The sequence below is a fragment of the Phyllobates terribilis genome, unplaced genomic scaffold (assembly GCF_046119375.1).
Source record: "Phyllobates terribilis strain yellow unplaced genomic scaffold, ASM4611937v1 Scaffold_1__5_contigs__length_1240528914, whole genome shotgun sequence".
Lineage (NCBI taxonomy): Eukaryota > Metazoa > Chordata > Amphibia > Anura > Dendrobatidae > Phyllobates > Phyllobates terribilis.
The window spans coordinates 493009651-493025000 of record NW_027362761.1 but is presented as its reverse complement, the minus strand read 5'-3'; the positions used below and the strand labels follow the sequence as shown (position 1 = coordinate 493025000).

Sequence of the window (15350 nt, the reverse complement as noted above, 5' to 3'; positions counted from 1 at the left end):
TGCTGATATGCAGAATATTAACAGCTGGATTGGAGAGAGTAGCCAGTATAATCATAAAATGTCAGTTCTCCTGTGGCCAAGTTGGTAGTCTGTGGCCACTAAAACAGAGCACTGCGAGCCTCCCCCAACCTACAGCATCCATGGTGCCATTTTCTGATTAGTACATACAAGACTTGGCACTCGGATGTGATAAAAAGATGAAATTTATTAAATAACTGCAATCCAAGATTGTAGACGTTTCGGTCTATACAGTGGACCTTCATCGGTATACGGATTGCCTTTCCTCGGTATGCAGTGATGGATACAGTATATTGATGAAGGTCTACTATATAGACCCAAAATCTAAATTTTTGGATTGCTGTTATTTAATAAATGTCATCTTTTCATCGCATCCGAATGCCAAGGCTTGTATGGACTGTTACGGGATAGGATCCTGCTTTGGCACCATCGTCTCGAAGTGCCGTGTTCTTCCTCATCTCTTCTGATTAGTAGGCCTACGTGACATCATGTGCGTGTCGCACTTCCATGTAGTGACATCATAGGACCTAATAATCAGAGGACGTGACATTTAGGAGGAGACTCACATTGATATAGTCTGGCAGCCACAGACAATCGACGTAGCCACTGGACCTGGATCCTACAAATCTTTTCGCACAACTCTAAAAAGAAAAAAATATAGATACCCTTCTATCTTCTTTCAGCTAAAGGGAACAGAATCTATCTTGCTTTCTATCTGAAAATGGAGGAGTGCTGGCAGGATATACTGTATGAGCAAACACTACCAGCACTTTACCAGGATCTGTCACCAGACTTCACATTACTAACTGCATACATGATTAAATAGATCCCTTAGACCTGGCAAAGCTTTGTATGTCCAGGTCTGAATGGCTCTTTAAAACTTTCTAAGTTTAAACTCATTGATAGAAGACAAGGTGTGTGAGTGCGGAGATTTCTGCACGTGGCACTCATACAATATACTTCATAAATCGAGTGGTTTGGAAAATTTTGTTTCCATCTTTTCAACATTTGCAGATAACTAATGTCTATCCATCCTGTGATTTCCATAGTTCCCCAACTTTTTCTCTGCTTGCTAAACTATGTGTCACGGAGATACCGCAACAGAGAGGGGCCAGAAGACCGCGGTATCTGGTTTCTTGTACTCCTGCACTGGTTAGAAGTTATTAAACAGTGCAAGTTTTTTCCTTGTTAGCAGTGCAAGGGTTAATCTCTTCAGTTGAAGCTCTCCCCCAGAGCTTTCCAACCTGGATTGTCTTAGCAGTTCAGTGTTGGCCACTCCCCCCCTGCTACAGTTATATGAAAAAGTTTGGGCACCCCTATTAATCTTAAGCTTAATGTTTTATAAAAATTGGTGTTTTTGCAACAGCTATTTCAGTTTGATATATGTAATATCTGTTGGACACAGTAATGTTTCTGCCTTGAAATGAGGTTTATTGTACTAACAGAAAATGTGCAATCTGCATTCAAACAAAATTTGACAGGTGCATAAGTATGGGCACCCTTATCATTTTCTTGTTTTAAATACTCCTACCTACTTTTTACTGACTTACTAAAGCACTTTTTTTGGTTTTGTAACCTCATTGACCTTTGAACTTCATAGTCAGGTGTATGCAATCATGAGAAAAGCTACTTAAAGTGGCCACTTGCAAGTTGTTCTCCTGTTTGAATCTCCTCTGAAGAGTGGCATCATGGGCTCCTCAAAACAACTGTCAAATGATCTGAAAACAAAGATTATTCAACATAGTTGTTCAGGGGAAGGATACAAAAAGCTGTCTCAGAGATTTAACCTGTCAGTTTCCACTGTGAGGAACATAGTAAGGAAATGGAAGAACACAGGGACAGTTCTTGTTAAGGCCAGAAGTGGCAGGCCAAGAAAAACATCAGAAAGGCAGAGAAGAAGAATGGTGAGAACAGTCAAGGACAATCCTCAGACCACCTCCAGAGAGCTGCAGCATCAACTTGCTGCAGATGGTGTCACTGTGCATCGGTCAACTATACAACACACTTTGCACAATGAGAAGCTGTATGGGAGAGTGATGCGAAAGAAGCCGTTTCTGCAAGCACGCCACAAACCGAGTCGGCTGAGGTATGCAAAAGCACATTTGGAGAAGCCAATTTCTTTTTGGAAGAAGGTCCTGTGGACTGATGAAACCAAGATTGAGTTGTTTAGTCATACAAAAAGGCGTTATGCATGGCGGCAAAAAAACACAGCATTCCAAGAAAAACACTTGCTACCCACAGTAAAATTTGGTGGAGGTTCCATCATGCTTTGGGGCTGTGTGGCCAATGCCGGCACCGGGAATCTTGTTAAAGTTGAGGGACGCATGGATTCCACTCAGTATCAGCAGATTCTTGACAATAATGTTCATGTTCAAGAATCAGTGATAAAGTTGAAGTTACGCAGGGGATGGATCTTTCAGCAAGACAATGATTCAAAACACCGCTCCAAATCTACTCAGGCATTCATGCAGAGGAACAATTACAATGTTCTGGAATGGCCATCCCAGTCCCCAGACCTGAATATCATTGAACATCTGTGGGATCATTTGAAGAGGGCTGTCCATGCTCGGCGACCATCAAACTTAACTGAACTGGAATTGTTTTGTAAAGAGGAATGGTCAAAAATACCTTCATCCAGGATCCAGGAACTCATTAAAAGCTACTGGAAGCGACTAGAGGCTGTTATTTTTGCAAAAGGAGGATCTACTAAATATTAATGTCACTTTTCTGGTGAGGTTCCCATACTTCTGCACCTGTCAAATTTTGTTTGAATGCAGATTGCACATTTTCTGTTAGTACAATAAACCTCATTTCAAGGCAGAAACATTACTGTGTCCAACAGTTATTACATATATCAAACTGAAATAGCTGTTGCAAAAACACCAATTTTTATAAAACAATAAGCTTAAGATTAATAGGGGTGCCCAAACTTTTTCATATAACTGTATATAAACTCGCCTCTGGCACTTAGGAATTGCCAATGTTAGTTCTTACAACCTGGTTCTGGAGTTACATGTGTAGTTCGTGGTTGAAGTTGACGTTTGGAGATTTGTTCAGGCGATTGTTGCTTGGAGTTTTGTCTGTGTGCACATCCTCATCCTCTCCTATTTGGTTTCTCCTTCCTTTTATTCCCGTGTCCTACTCTGTTTTTTGGTGTGTGTATTTTGTATGATTGGTATTTTCATTTATCCTTGTCAGTCTTCCCTTGTTTGTCTGGTTATTGTATTTCTATATACTCCAGCTTCCCACTACCCTGAGCGAGGGAGGAGACAGATAAGGGTTGATATAGAGCATAGCAAAGCATGTGAACCCGGCTTCTCCATCTTCAGGAGCAATCCGGGGGACAGTGATAGACTAAGGCGGCCCTAGTTCTAGGAACCTGGTTAGCGCCCATAGTCCCAACACCCTCGTGACACTACAGTATGTTTCAGTATTTCACAGCCCCATTCTCCTAACAAAATTGTAGCTATTTTTTTTATTTCTGCTGTGACAAAAATAAAATGTTCTTGCTGCCCCAGTCCTGCATCTAAATACCCTGGTCAGACAAAGTTATTTTTTGCCTTTGTAGATTAAAATAGATGTCACGAGATTTCTTAACACAAACTGAATTTGTTATTACATAGATATGTTGAACCTGAAGAGACTGGTGTACGGACCTCTAATAATATATGCAGTTTTCATTGTGAAATTTAATGAAAGAACCCCCTTAAGACATTTCTATTAGTGCTTGCATTTGAAAACTGAGAAGCCCCATAAAAAACACACATACAAAGGACACCGTGCACTGCTGCAGAATGAGAACATGAATGAGTAGATTTAGAGTAGAATGTGAATGATGGTGACATTTCACTTGATCATCGCTCATGTGGTTACACGGTGTAAGGAGGATTGTGGAGCAGGCGCCTCGGATTTCAGATATGTTTCAGCATGTTACTTCCGGTTTAGACATGACAGATTACGGGAATTCACAATCAGTTTTCACATGCTCCAGGCAGAAAAAGTCCCATGTCAAATATATCTACGGTTCAACATGAACTTCTGAGAGGCCCCACTTAAAAGCCCATAATAAAAAAGGAAGACCGCGCTGATAACGGCGCCATCCAGATAGATGTCCGCAGGAGAGTGGAGAGGGGATATCCTGTGTAAAACTCTCCTATTTACAGAATGAATAATGAATTAAAGAATAAAAAAATAAATAAAATAAAAAAACATTTTCCTGTGAGCGCAGTAAATCCACCCACTCAAGGCACATCCATGTCCAGTCTTACAAGAGCGACTTTCCCATAAAAAGTACACATAATATACAGTAGATGTGAACAAACAGGAAATGTAAGACTTGAACACAACTTCTGTTCAACTTGTGGTTCCAGAAAACAAAAGAGAAGTTTATGTGTCTGGTAGATGCCTTGCAGCATTATTTGCAGGATTCCCAACCCTACAAGATAATTTCCTATAGGAGCCGTCTGAAAATACCATTGCACAATTATATAAAGCTAAAAGAGGTTGTCCAAGAAAAAGAAGTTATCGCCTGGCCACAGGATAAGTTATAACTTGCTGATCGGTGGGTGACCGACCGACCAGCAGATCGGGGGATGTTTTCCAAAATGGCGCAGCAGGTCAAACATCTGACCTCTGCTTAAATTTATTCTCTATAGGGTTGCGGGGGAAAAAACTAGTGCAGTGCTTGGCAGCCCCACAGGGAATGAATGGAGAGGGTCCATTCTAATGGAGATAAAAGTTCTCCATGTAGCCAAGTGTGGGTCCGAGAGGTCAGAACCCAATTGATCAACAAGTCATCTGCTATCCTGATAGCTCGCCATGTGTGGCTCCACGAGCCAGGCAGGAAATCAGACCGTGAGCTATCAATGAAGCTAAAGAGACTGGTGCTGGGCAGGGAAACAACCTAAGGAGGCAGATACTGTCAGGGGTGTAAAGATCCCAGTAGCACCCTCTTTGACGGTGCCTGTACTGGAGTGGGGCCTGCCGATGGCAATTTCATCTGGATGTGCATCCTTGCATGCACAGAGGCCGGCAGCTAATGTCAGATTTCCAGTGACACGCGGCGTGGGAGCGGAGGAAGAGGAGTAGAACTCTGTTTATTTTTAAAATGTGTAATATACCAGGATGGGGGACATTTTACTAGCACAAGGAACACTATATTAGAATTACCAGAATGGGGACATTATACCAGGAAGGTGCTTAGAATGGAGGAAAATGTTATAGCATGGGCCCAGGACAGGGGACATTATTACATGGGGTGGAGGGGAGCGGACACTTATGTTTTTATAGGATCTAGAACGCTACAAGGGGCCATACATCTGACCAACAAGCAGGTCCAAATTTTGCACCGGGCCCCATTGGACTCTAGTTTCACCACTGGATACTGGCTAAGTGCTCTGACACATCCAAGCCACTTAACACCTCATTTGCATATAAATGGAATTTTTTTTTTTTTTTTTTTTTTTCGGGATTGTAGCAACAGATTGAAATGTAAATCAATCGACTCTTTTAAATCTTCTAAAAACTGCATATCCTTATTTGTGGTTTGGGGGCTGATCTTACAGACAGATTCCCTTGAAGTCAAGGCATGGTCCAAGCTCATTGTTCCCCACAGAGAACACATGCATGATGTAAATTTTTTTTTTTTTTAAAATAGATGACAATTATTACAATAAATCAGAGGCCACATGGTTCAACCACTTACAACAAGTTTGTGTTCAATACTAAGAACACCATTGTATTTCCACAGTGCCCCATCGTAAGAGTCGTACACAGATTCCAATTAAATGAGCAGGAAGCACAAGGGCGTTTATTACTCCGTACTTCTGAAGTGTTACTGGAGGCATCAGAGCCAAGCAAGAAAAGCAATTATTAACCAAGATACACAAGGACATGAAAAGGAATAGAGGTCAAAAAAAGTTACCATGACTAATTGTGGTGTGGGACATATTTAGTTTTGACGCATTTCAGAGAAAGACCCTATGAACAAGGAACCAATGCCTCTAGTCCTAGCACGCTGCATATCATCACATTTGTGGATGTACTAGTATTATATACTTTGAGTGTGCGTCATAGTTCATTTCATTCTAATAAGTGTGATGCCACTAATAATAAAACTAATGATAATCTATCACAGGTCATCTTCACGATTGACAGATCTCCGTGGATCTTATCGACCTCGATGAGTAGATAATCAGCGATTGAGTGTTCGTAGGAAAGCTGGTTCCAGATTATCCGCCCATGTAATCAAGGACATCCACCGATGAATGAGCAAAACACTCACTAGTGTAAACAGGAGATGTGTTGCTGATAATGTACTGTATGGGGACAGGGTGGGGATATCTGAGACATAGCTGGACGAGAGCCATGACTGGGCAGTTAATTTACAGGGCTATAGTCTGTTCAGAAATGACCGTACAAACAAGCAATGGGGGGGGGGGGGTGTTTATATGTAAAATCATCCTTGAAACCCATCTTGCGTGAGAATATATGTGAATCTAACAAAAATGTAGAGTCCCTGTGGATTGAGATGAGGGGAGGGGAAAAAAATAATAAATTACTGATAGGGGTTTGTTATAAGTCTCCACAAATAATGGAAGTGTGGCACCCCAGAGGGCCTGGTTGCCACAGTGGTATTGCTTCCCTCAAAAGAGGTAATACCATGTCTGGAAGCAAGGGGGGGGCCCTTTTGGTCAGGTACACTATACATGCAACACTTTCCTGGCTCCAGGCCAGCAAGGGGAGTTCCTCCCCTTGGCAACTGGTATCTGGGGGCGGGTTTTGTTTAGTCAATGTCAGAGAGTTGAGATTAGGACACTGAAGAGAGAGGAGCTAGGGACTGGAGCTGGAGATAGCTCGTCCTAGCTGGACTATACAGAGAACCGGACACTGGAGTCCGAGGCTGTGGGACCCTTTAGGCCCAGCAGCAGATACCGCAGGGCATGAGATTGCAGGTCTCCTGGCCCCATCAGACGCCCGGAGGCTCAGCAGCACTGAGAGACCAGTACCGCTACGGAGGAGCGGGGCATCCACAAGGCCCGAGCTGCCAGCCATACGGGTGAGTACAGCACGTTACACTCAGGGACGTGGGCTACATCACAGCTACAAACAGAATAGCCAAAGAGAATAGTGAGAACGGCAGGCCTACAACTCCACCTGTCCAGGAGGACCCTATGCTTGCTCCCAGACTGACCAGAATCTTATCTCTAGCCAGTACTCCAGTCCAGGCCTGTCTAATTGCTACCAGTAAAGACCCTGGGACTGCACTGCACGGACTCTGTGGTTATTTCTGCACCGCGACACCCTGCACAACCACCATCATCCACACGCACTGCCCTGAAGCTAACTCTTCCTGTGGGGAGTTATACCACCTTTGCTGCTATACCACCGGCTTCAGAGGACTGTTCCGCAGCGGCGGTCTCTATTAACCGCAATCCACAGGTGGCGTAGTCGGACATTATATAACCTATATACATCTACTACCCTTGGATTGACCACCTGGGTCATGGACCGGGTCACTGCCACGGTGACTACAACCCCCAGCATCTACCGGCCCGGCTCCGGGTACCCCACGGCCCAGGGGGCGCGTCAGAAGCAGAGGAGAATATCCTCATAAAGCAAATAGATGAAGCTGCGACTCAAGGAGAAGTCATTATTATGGGGGACTTCAACTACCCTGAAATACATTGGGGAACAGAAATCTGTAGTTCCAGCAAAGGTAAAAGGTTTTTGACAACTATGAGAGACAATTACCTCTCACAACTGGTTCAGGACCCAACAAAAAGGGAGGCACTGCTAGACCTAATATTAACTAACAGGCCAGACCGCATATCAAATATACGAGTTGGGGGTCACTTGGGTAATAGTGATCACAAAATAATAAGCTTTCATGTATCCTTTAATAAGATGTGTAGTAGAGGGGTTACAAGGACACTAAACTTCAGGAAAGCAAATTTCTAATGGTTGAGAGATGATCTTCGTGCAATAAACAGACATAAATCTACACAAAGCAAATGGGAGACATTTATTAGCATCCTGAATACGACCTGTGCACAATATATACCATATGAGAATAAATATGCTAGAAATAGGAGGAATCCACTATGGCTAAATAGAGCTGTAAGGGGCGCAATAAGTGACAAAAAGAAAGCATTTAGAGAACTAAAGCAAGTAGGTAGTGATTAGGTATTAAATAAATACAGAAAATTAAATAAATTCTGTAAAAACCAAATCAAGGCAGCAAAGATTGAGACAGAGAGACTCATTGCCAGAGAAAGTAAAAATAATCCCAAAATATTCTTTAACTACATAAATAGTAAGAAACTAAAAAAGATAGTGTTGGCCCCCTTAAAAACAGTCTGGGTGAAATGGTGGATGAGGATGAGGAAAGAGCCAATATGCTAAATGATTTTTTTTCAACAGTATTTACACCAGAAAAATCGCATGACAGAAAACATGATTAGTGATAACAAAAATTCTCCATTAACTGTCACTTGCTTAACCCAGCAGGAAGTACGGCGGCGTCTAAAAATCACTAAAGTTGACAAATCCCCGGGCCCGGATGGGATACACCCGCGAGTACTGCAGGAATTAAGTAAAGTCATAGATAGGCCATTATTTTTAATATTTAAAGATTCCATAATAATAGGGTTTGTACCGCAGGACTGGTGTATAGCAAATGTGGTGCCAATATTCAAAAAGGGGACAAAAACCGAACTAGGAAATTATAGGCCAGTAAGCTTAACCTCTACTGTGGGTAAAATCCTGGAGGGTTTTCTAAGAGATGCTATACTAGAGTATCTGAAGAAGAATAACCTCATGGCCCAATATAAACATGGGTTTACGAGGGACCGTTCCTGTCAGACTAATCTGATCAGCTTTTATGAAGAGGTAAGTTTCGGACTGGACCAAGGAAATGCAGTGGATGTTGTGTATATGGACTTTTCAACGGCTTTTGATACGGTTCCACACAAAAGGTTGATACATAAAATGAGAACAGTGGGGATAGGGGAAAATATACAGTACAGACCAAATGTTTGGACACACGTTCTCATTTAAAGATTTTTCTGTATTTTCATGACTGAAAATTGTACATTCCTACTGAATGCATCAAACCTATGAAGTAACACATAAGGAATTATATACTTAACAAAAAAGTGTGAAACAACTGAAAATGTGTCTTATATTCTAGGTTCTTCAAAGTAGCCACCTTTTGCTTTGATGACAGCTTTGCATACTCTTGGCATTCTCTTGATCAGCTTCAAGAGGTAGTCACCGGAAATGGTTTTCACTTCACAGGTGTGCCCTGTCAGGTTTAATAAGTGGGATTTCTTGCCTTATAAATGGGGTTGGGACCATCAGTTGTGTTGTGCAGAAGTCAGGTGGATATACAGCTGATAGTCCTACTGAATAGACTGTTAGAATTTGTATTATGGCAAGGAAAAAAGCAGCTATGTAAAGAAAAACGAGTGGCCATCATTACTTTAAGAAATGAAGGTCAGGCAGTGCGAAAAATTGGGAAAACTTTGAAAGTGTCCCCAAGTGCAGTTGCAAAAACCATCAAGTGCTACAAAGAAACTGGCTCACATGAGGAACGCCCCAGGAACGGAAGACCAAGAGTCACCTCTGCTTCTGAGGTTAAGTTTATCCGAGTCACCAGCCTCAGAAATCGCAGGTTAACAGCAGCTCAGATTAGAGACCAGGTCAATACCACACAGAGTTCTAGCAGCAGACACATCTCTACAACAACTGTTAAGAGGAGACTTTGTGCAGCAGACCTTCATGGTAAAATAGCTGCTAGGAAACCACTGCTAAGGACAGGCAACAAAAAGAAGAGACTTGTTTGGGCTAAAGAACACAAGGAATGGACATTAGACCAGTGGAAATCTGGGCTTTGGTCTGATGAGTCCAAATTTGAGATCTTTGGTTCCAACAACCGTGTCTTTGTGCGATGCAGAAAAGGTGAACGGATGGACTCTACATGCCTGGTTCCCAAAGTGAAGCATGGAGGAAGAGGTGTGATGGTGTGGGGGTGATTTGCTGGTGACACTGTTGGGGATTTATTCAAAATTGAAGGCATACTGAACCAGCATGGCTACCACAGCATCTTGCAGCGGCATGCTATTCCATCCGGTTTGAGTTTAGTTGGACCATCATTTAGTTTTCAACAGGACAATGACCCCAAACACACCTCCAGGCTGTGTAAGGGCTATTTGACCAAGAGGGAGAGTGATGGGGTGCTACGCCAGATGACCTGGCCTCCACAGTCACCAGACCTGAACCCAATCGAGGTGGTTTGGGGTGAGCTGGACCGCAGAGTGAAGGCAAAAGGGTCAACAAGTGCTAAGCATCTCTGGGAACTCCTTCAAGATTGTTGGAAGACCATTTCCGGTGACTACCTCTTGAAGCTCATCAAGAGAATGCCAAGAGTGTGCAAAGAGTCATCAAAGCAAAAGGTGGCTACTTTGAAGAACCTAGAATATAAGACATATTTTCAGTTGTTTCACACTTTTTTGTTAAGTATATAATTCCACATGTGTTAATTCATAGCTTTGATGCCTTCAGTGTGAATGTACAATTTTCATAGTCATGAAAATACAGAAAAATCTTTAAATGAGAACGTGTGTACAAACTTTTGGTCTGTACTGTATGTATGTGGGTTAAGAACTGGCTCAGTGATAGGAAACAAAGGGTGGTTATTAATGGAACACACTCAGACTGGGTCACAGTTAACAGTGGGGTACCACAGGGGTCAGTATTGGGCCCGCTTCTTTTTAACATATTTATTAATGACCTTGTAGGGGGCATACAGAGTAGTATTTTAATATTTGCAGATGACACTAAACTCTGCAGGGTAATTAATAGAGAGGAAGACAATTTTATATTACAGGATGATCTATGTAAACTGGAAGCTTGAGCTGATAAATGGCAAATGAGCTTTAATGGGGATAAATGTAAGGCAATGCACTTGGGCAGAGGAAATAAATTGTATAATTATATGCTAAATTGTAAAACACTTGGCAAAACTGTCACTGAGACCTCAGTGTATTGGTGGACGACAAGCTCACGTTTGGTGGCCAGTGTCAGGCAGCTGCTGCAAATAAAATAATGGGATGCATTAAAAGAGGCATAGATGCTCATTAGGAGAACATAATTTTACCTCTATACAAGTCACTAGTGCGACCACACTTAGAATACTGTGTACAGTTCTGGTCTCCAGTGTATAAGAAATAGTGTTGAGCCACCCCCGTAGTGTTCGGGTTCAGTTCGTCGAACACCTTAGAACACTGTCGAACACCGTTAAAACCAATCGCAGGCAAATAAAAACACATAGGAAACACCTTCAAAGGTGTCCAAAAGCTGACAAACTGCTCAGAAGACACTCTCTTTAAAAAAGCCGGCCGGCAATTCAGCATCGGTACCCGACAATTTAGAACAGAAAGAATAGAGCATCACACATAGATTAGATAGATAGAAACATGTCAGTCGCATATATAAGAAGTACAGTGACAGTGTTGGTTACTGTACTTGTCATTTAGTGTTAAAGGATTTATTAAAAAAAATAATCGTGTTTTCAAGCACAGTCTCTTTAAAAAAGCCGGCCGGCTTCTCCCTATTTTTGTGTCCAGCCAGGTACAGCAGGCAGGAACGGGCTGCCCCCAACCACCAGCTGCCTATTTGTACCTGGCCGGACACACCAATATAGGGAAGGCCTTTTTTTTTTTTTTAATTATTTCAGGAATTTCATGAAATAATTGAAAAAAAAAAAATACATGGGGCTTCGCCCTATTTTTGTGTCCAGCCAGGTACAACTAGGCAGCTGGGGGCTGGAATCCGCAGTGCAGGGAGGCCCAAGCTTTCTGCCCCACCCGCTGCAAATTGCAGTCCGCAGCCACCCCAGAAAATGGCCCATTCATAGAAGCGCCAGCTTCTGGCGCTGTACCCAACTCATCCAGGGCCCTGGTGCGGTGGCTCACTGGGTAATAAAGGGGTTAGGGCCAGCTTGGCATTATCAGCTGACCCTAAGCCCGAAATTCATGGGGTCACGCCAATATTAGACATGACCGCCATGAATTTCTAATAAAGTATTTAAAAAAAACACAACACCCAGAATAAAGTCCTTAATTGAAATAAACACACAATTTTTTAATGTTCTAAATTAAACCATACTTACCATCATGCCCATTCCAGCTGAAGCCAATGTCTTCTGCAATAAAAGTAAAATAATAAACCAACATCATCCTTACCTTTCCATGGTTCCCAGGACGGCTCCAGCTCTGCTACATTCACATGACAAGCTGGATCGCAGCCAAAAGCTGCCATCCAGCTTGCCATGCCGCAGACACAGAGAAGCGCAGACATGCTTGCGCTCCTCAGTGTCTGGCTGTGACGGCATCCAGATGAGCAGAGTTCATGTCCAATGAACTCGGCTCACCTCATGCATGTCACTGACAGCGTGGGAAAATTCTCCTGCGCTTGCGGTGAGCGTGAGAGAATTCTCCTGCGCTCATGGCAAGAGCAGGAGAATTTTCCCACGCTGTCAGTGACGTGCATGAGGTGAGCTGAGTTCAAAGGATGATGTTGGTTTGTTATTTTATTTTTATTGCAGGAGATCGTTGGCTTCAGCTGGAATGGGTGTGATGGTAAGTATGGTTTAATTTAGAACATTAAAGAATTGTGTGTTTATTTCAATTAAAGGACTTTATTCTGGGTGTTTGTGTTTTTTTTAACTTTGACTATGGGGTTAGTAATGGAGGTGTCTTATAGACGCCTCTCTATTACTAACCTGGGCTTGATGTCAGCTGGCATTATAAGCTGACATCAACCCCAGCCCTATTACCTCACTGCCACCGCTACAGGGCAGTGGGAAGAGAAAGGCTAAGTGCCAGAATTGGCACATCCTATGGATGCACCATTTCTGGGGCGGCTGACGGCTGGTGTTTCTAGCCTGGGAGGGGGCCAATATTCATGGCACCCTTCCTGGACTATTAATATCAGCCCCCAGCTGTCTGCCTAGCCTTTGCTAGCTATTAAAATAGGGGGGACCCTACGTCATTTTTTGGGAGGTCCCCCATTTTAATATCTAGTAAAGGCTAGGTATTCAGCTGGGGGCTGATATTAGTAGCCTGGGAGGCTCCGTGGGTATTACCCCCTTCCCAGGCTTTAAACATCTGCCCCAGCTGTCTGCTTAACCTCCGCTAGAGACTAAAATTACGGGGAACACCACGCCAATTTTTTTTTTAAGAAATCCTTTAGTTTAACACTAAATGACAAGTACAGTAATCAACACTATCACTGTACTTCTTATATATGTGACTGACATGTTTCTATCTATCTAATCTATGTGTGATGCTTTATTCTTTCTGTTCTAAATTGTCGGGTACTGGTGTATGCCGCTGCTGAATTGCCAGCTTTTCAGGTTTCATTGTGAGCACTGTTCCCATCGATTTGGGCAACCACTGTAATGCCACAACCACCATGGCTGTGACATTACAGTGAGTGGCAGACAATCCCTGCATGATGTGAAAAAATCCAGTTACGCTTTTGGTGCAAGAACAGTTATCGAACATAACCTCGAACAGCCGAATTTTTTGCAAATCGTTCGCGTTAGTCGAACGACTCGAGCACCGCCCAAAACAGCTCGAATTAGAGATTGGCGAACAGTTCTAGTCGAACACCGCTCATCTCTAATAAGAAAGACATAGCTGAACTAGAGTGGGTGCAGAAAAGAGCGCCCAAGGTTATTAGAGGACTGGGGGGGCTGCAATACCAAGACCGGTTATTACACTTGGGGTTATTTACTTTGGAAAAACGAAGGCTTAGGGTTGATCTTATTACTATGCACAAATGTATGAGGGGACAGTACAAAGACCTTTCTACTGATCTTTTTACTCTGAGGCCTGAGACGGGAACAAGGGGGCATCTTCTATGTCTGGGGGAAAGAAGGTTTAATCATAATCACAGACAGGGATTCTTTACTGTAAGAGCAGTGAGACTATGGAACTCTTTGCCGCATGTTGTTGTAATGAGTGATTCACTACTAAAATTTAAGAAGGGCCTGGATGCCTTTCTTGAAAAGTAGATTACAGGTTATATATACTAGATTCCTTGATAGGGCATTGATCCAGGGAACTAGTCTGATTGCCGTATGTGGAGTCAGGAAGGAATTTTTTTCCCCAATGTGGAGCTTAGTGTTTGCCACATGTTTTTTTTTTTGCCTTCCTCTGGATCAATATGTTAGGCTGTGGGTTTAACTAGATGGACTTAATCTTCCTTCAACCTTAAAAACTATGCTACTAGGGTGATCGGATCAGTCATAGCTCTGTCTCTATCATCATTTGTCGGCCTGTGTGTAAATAAGCGCCAAACAACTTGTCATATAGTCGGTCGTCACCCATTCAGGTTGTAGTAGAGCCAGGTAGGGCAGGGTTAAGTCCCATCTCTGCAGGATTTGATTGGATGCACTGGCCTAGCTTTTTACTAGAACCAGGGCCTGTGTTCACTAGGTGTGTCAGTCTGCTGGATGAAGCAGAATAGAGTATGCTGCTGGTGAGTGACCACCCAAAATGTGAGCTGTAGTTGTGCGAGAGACATGCCAGGATCTCTCTCAATGGACACAGCATGGGTCAGCTAGGAAAGCTGAGTAATCTGAGTGGGGGAGCTGCAGAGAACCACATGGAAGCTGCTGCCTGTTCAGTGTGAACTGCGTCCGAAATTGAACACTTCTGTTTGGTGCTGGAAGCTGCTGGAGCTCGGGCTGAAGGGGATACAGAGACAGGTGGGATTGTGGGATACCGGGACCATAGGCGGATTATAATGAGGGCAATCTGGGCTACCGCCCGGGACTCCGGGGGGCCCATGGCTAGATTGCCCTCATTATAATATGTGTGGTGCCGCGGCACATACTGGAAGTCAAAGGCGGGGGGCCCCCGGACAGCTCCCCCAGAAGCTGCACACGGCCGCTGCTTCTTCTTCGGCCGGGCCAGCACTGCACCTGTTAACTTCCCTGTGTGCTGGCCCGGCCACGTCACAGCTAGGAGACATGGCCCGGTGCGCGGTCGTGTCTGCTAGTGTGACGCCACGCAGTACGTGCCCTGCACTGCCACTTGCCACCGGAGAGGAGCTGGACGACTGGAGCCGAGCCAGGAGATGGTGAGTGTGTGCGTGTGTGCAGGCAGATATTGTGTGATGTCTGTTTATTTGTATTTTTGTGTTTCAAATGTGTTTATGCGTGTATGTATATGTCTGTATATGTTTGTGTGTTTGCGTGACTGCAAGTGGCCTCCCGCTGTCTCTGGGGGGTGCCGTGAGGCCTCCCGCTGTGTCTGGGGGGC

General features: G+C 43.6%; 1 protein-coding gene across 4 annotated transcripts in view; it reads right to left on the bottom strand.

Moving 5' to 3' along the window:
- IQGAP2 (IQ motif containing GTPase activating protein 2) overlaps positions 1-15350 on the bottom strand; it is a 366951-nt gene that overhangs the window by 72341 nt on the left and 279260 nt on the right. The gene's annotated exons all lie outside the window — the stretch shown is intronic.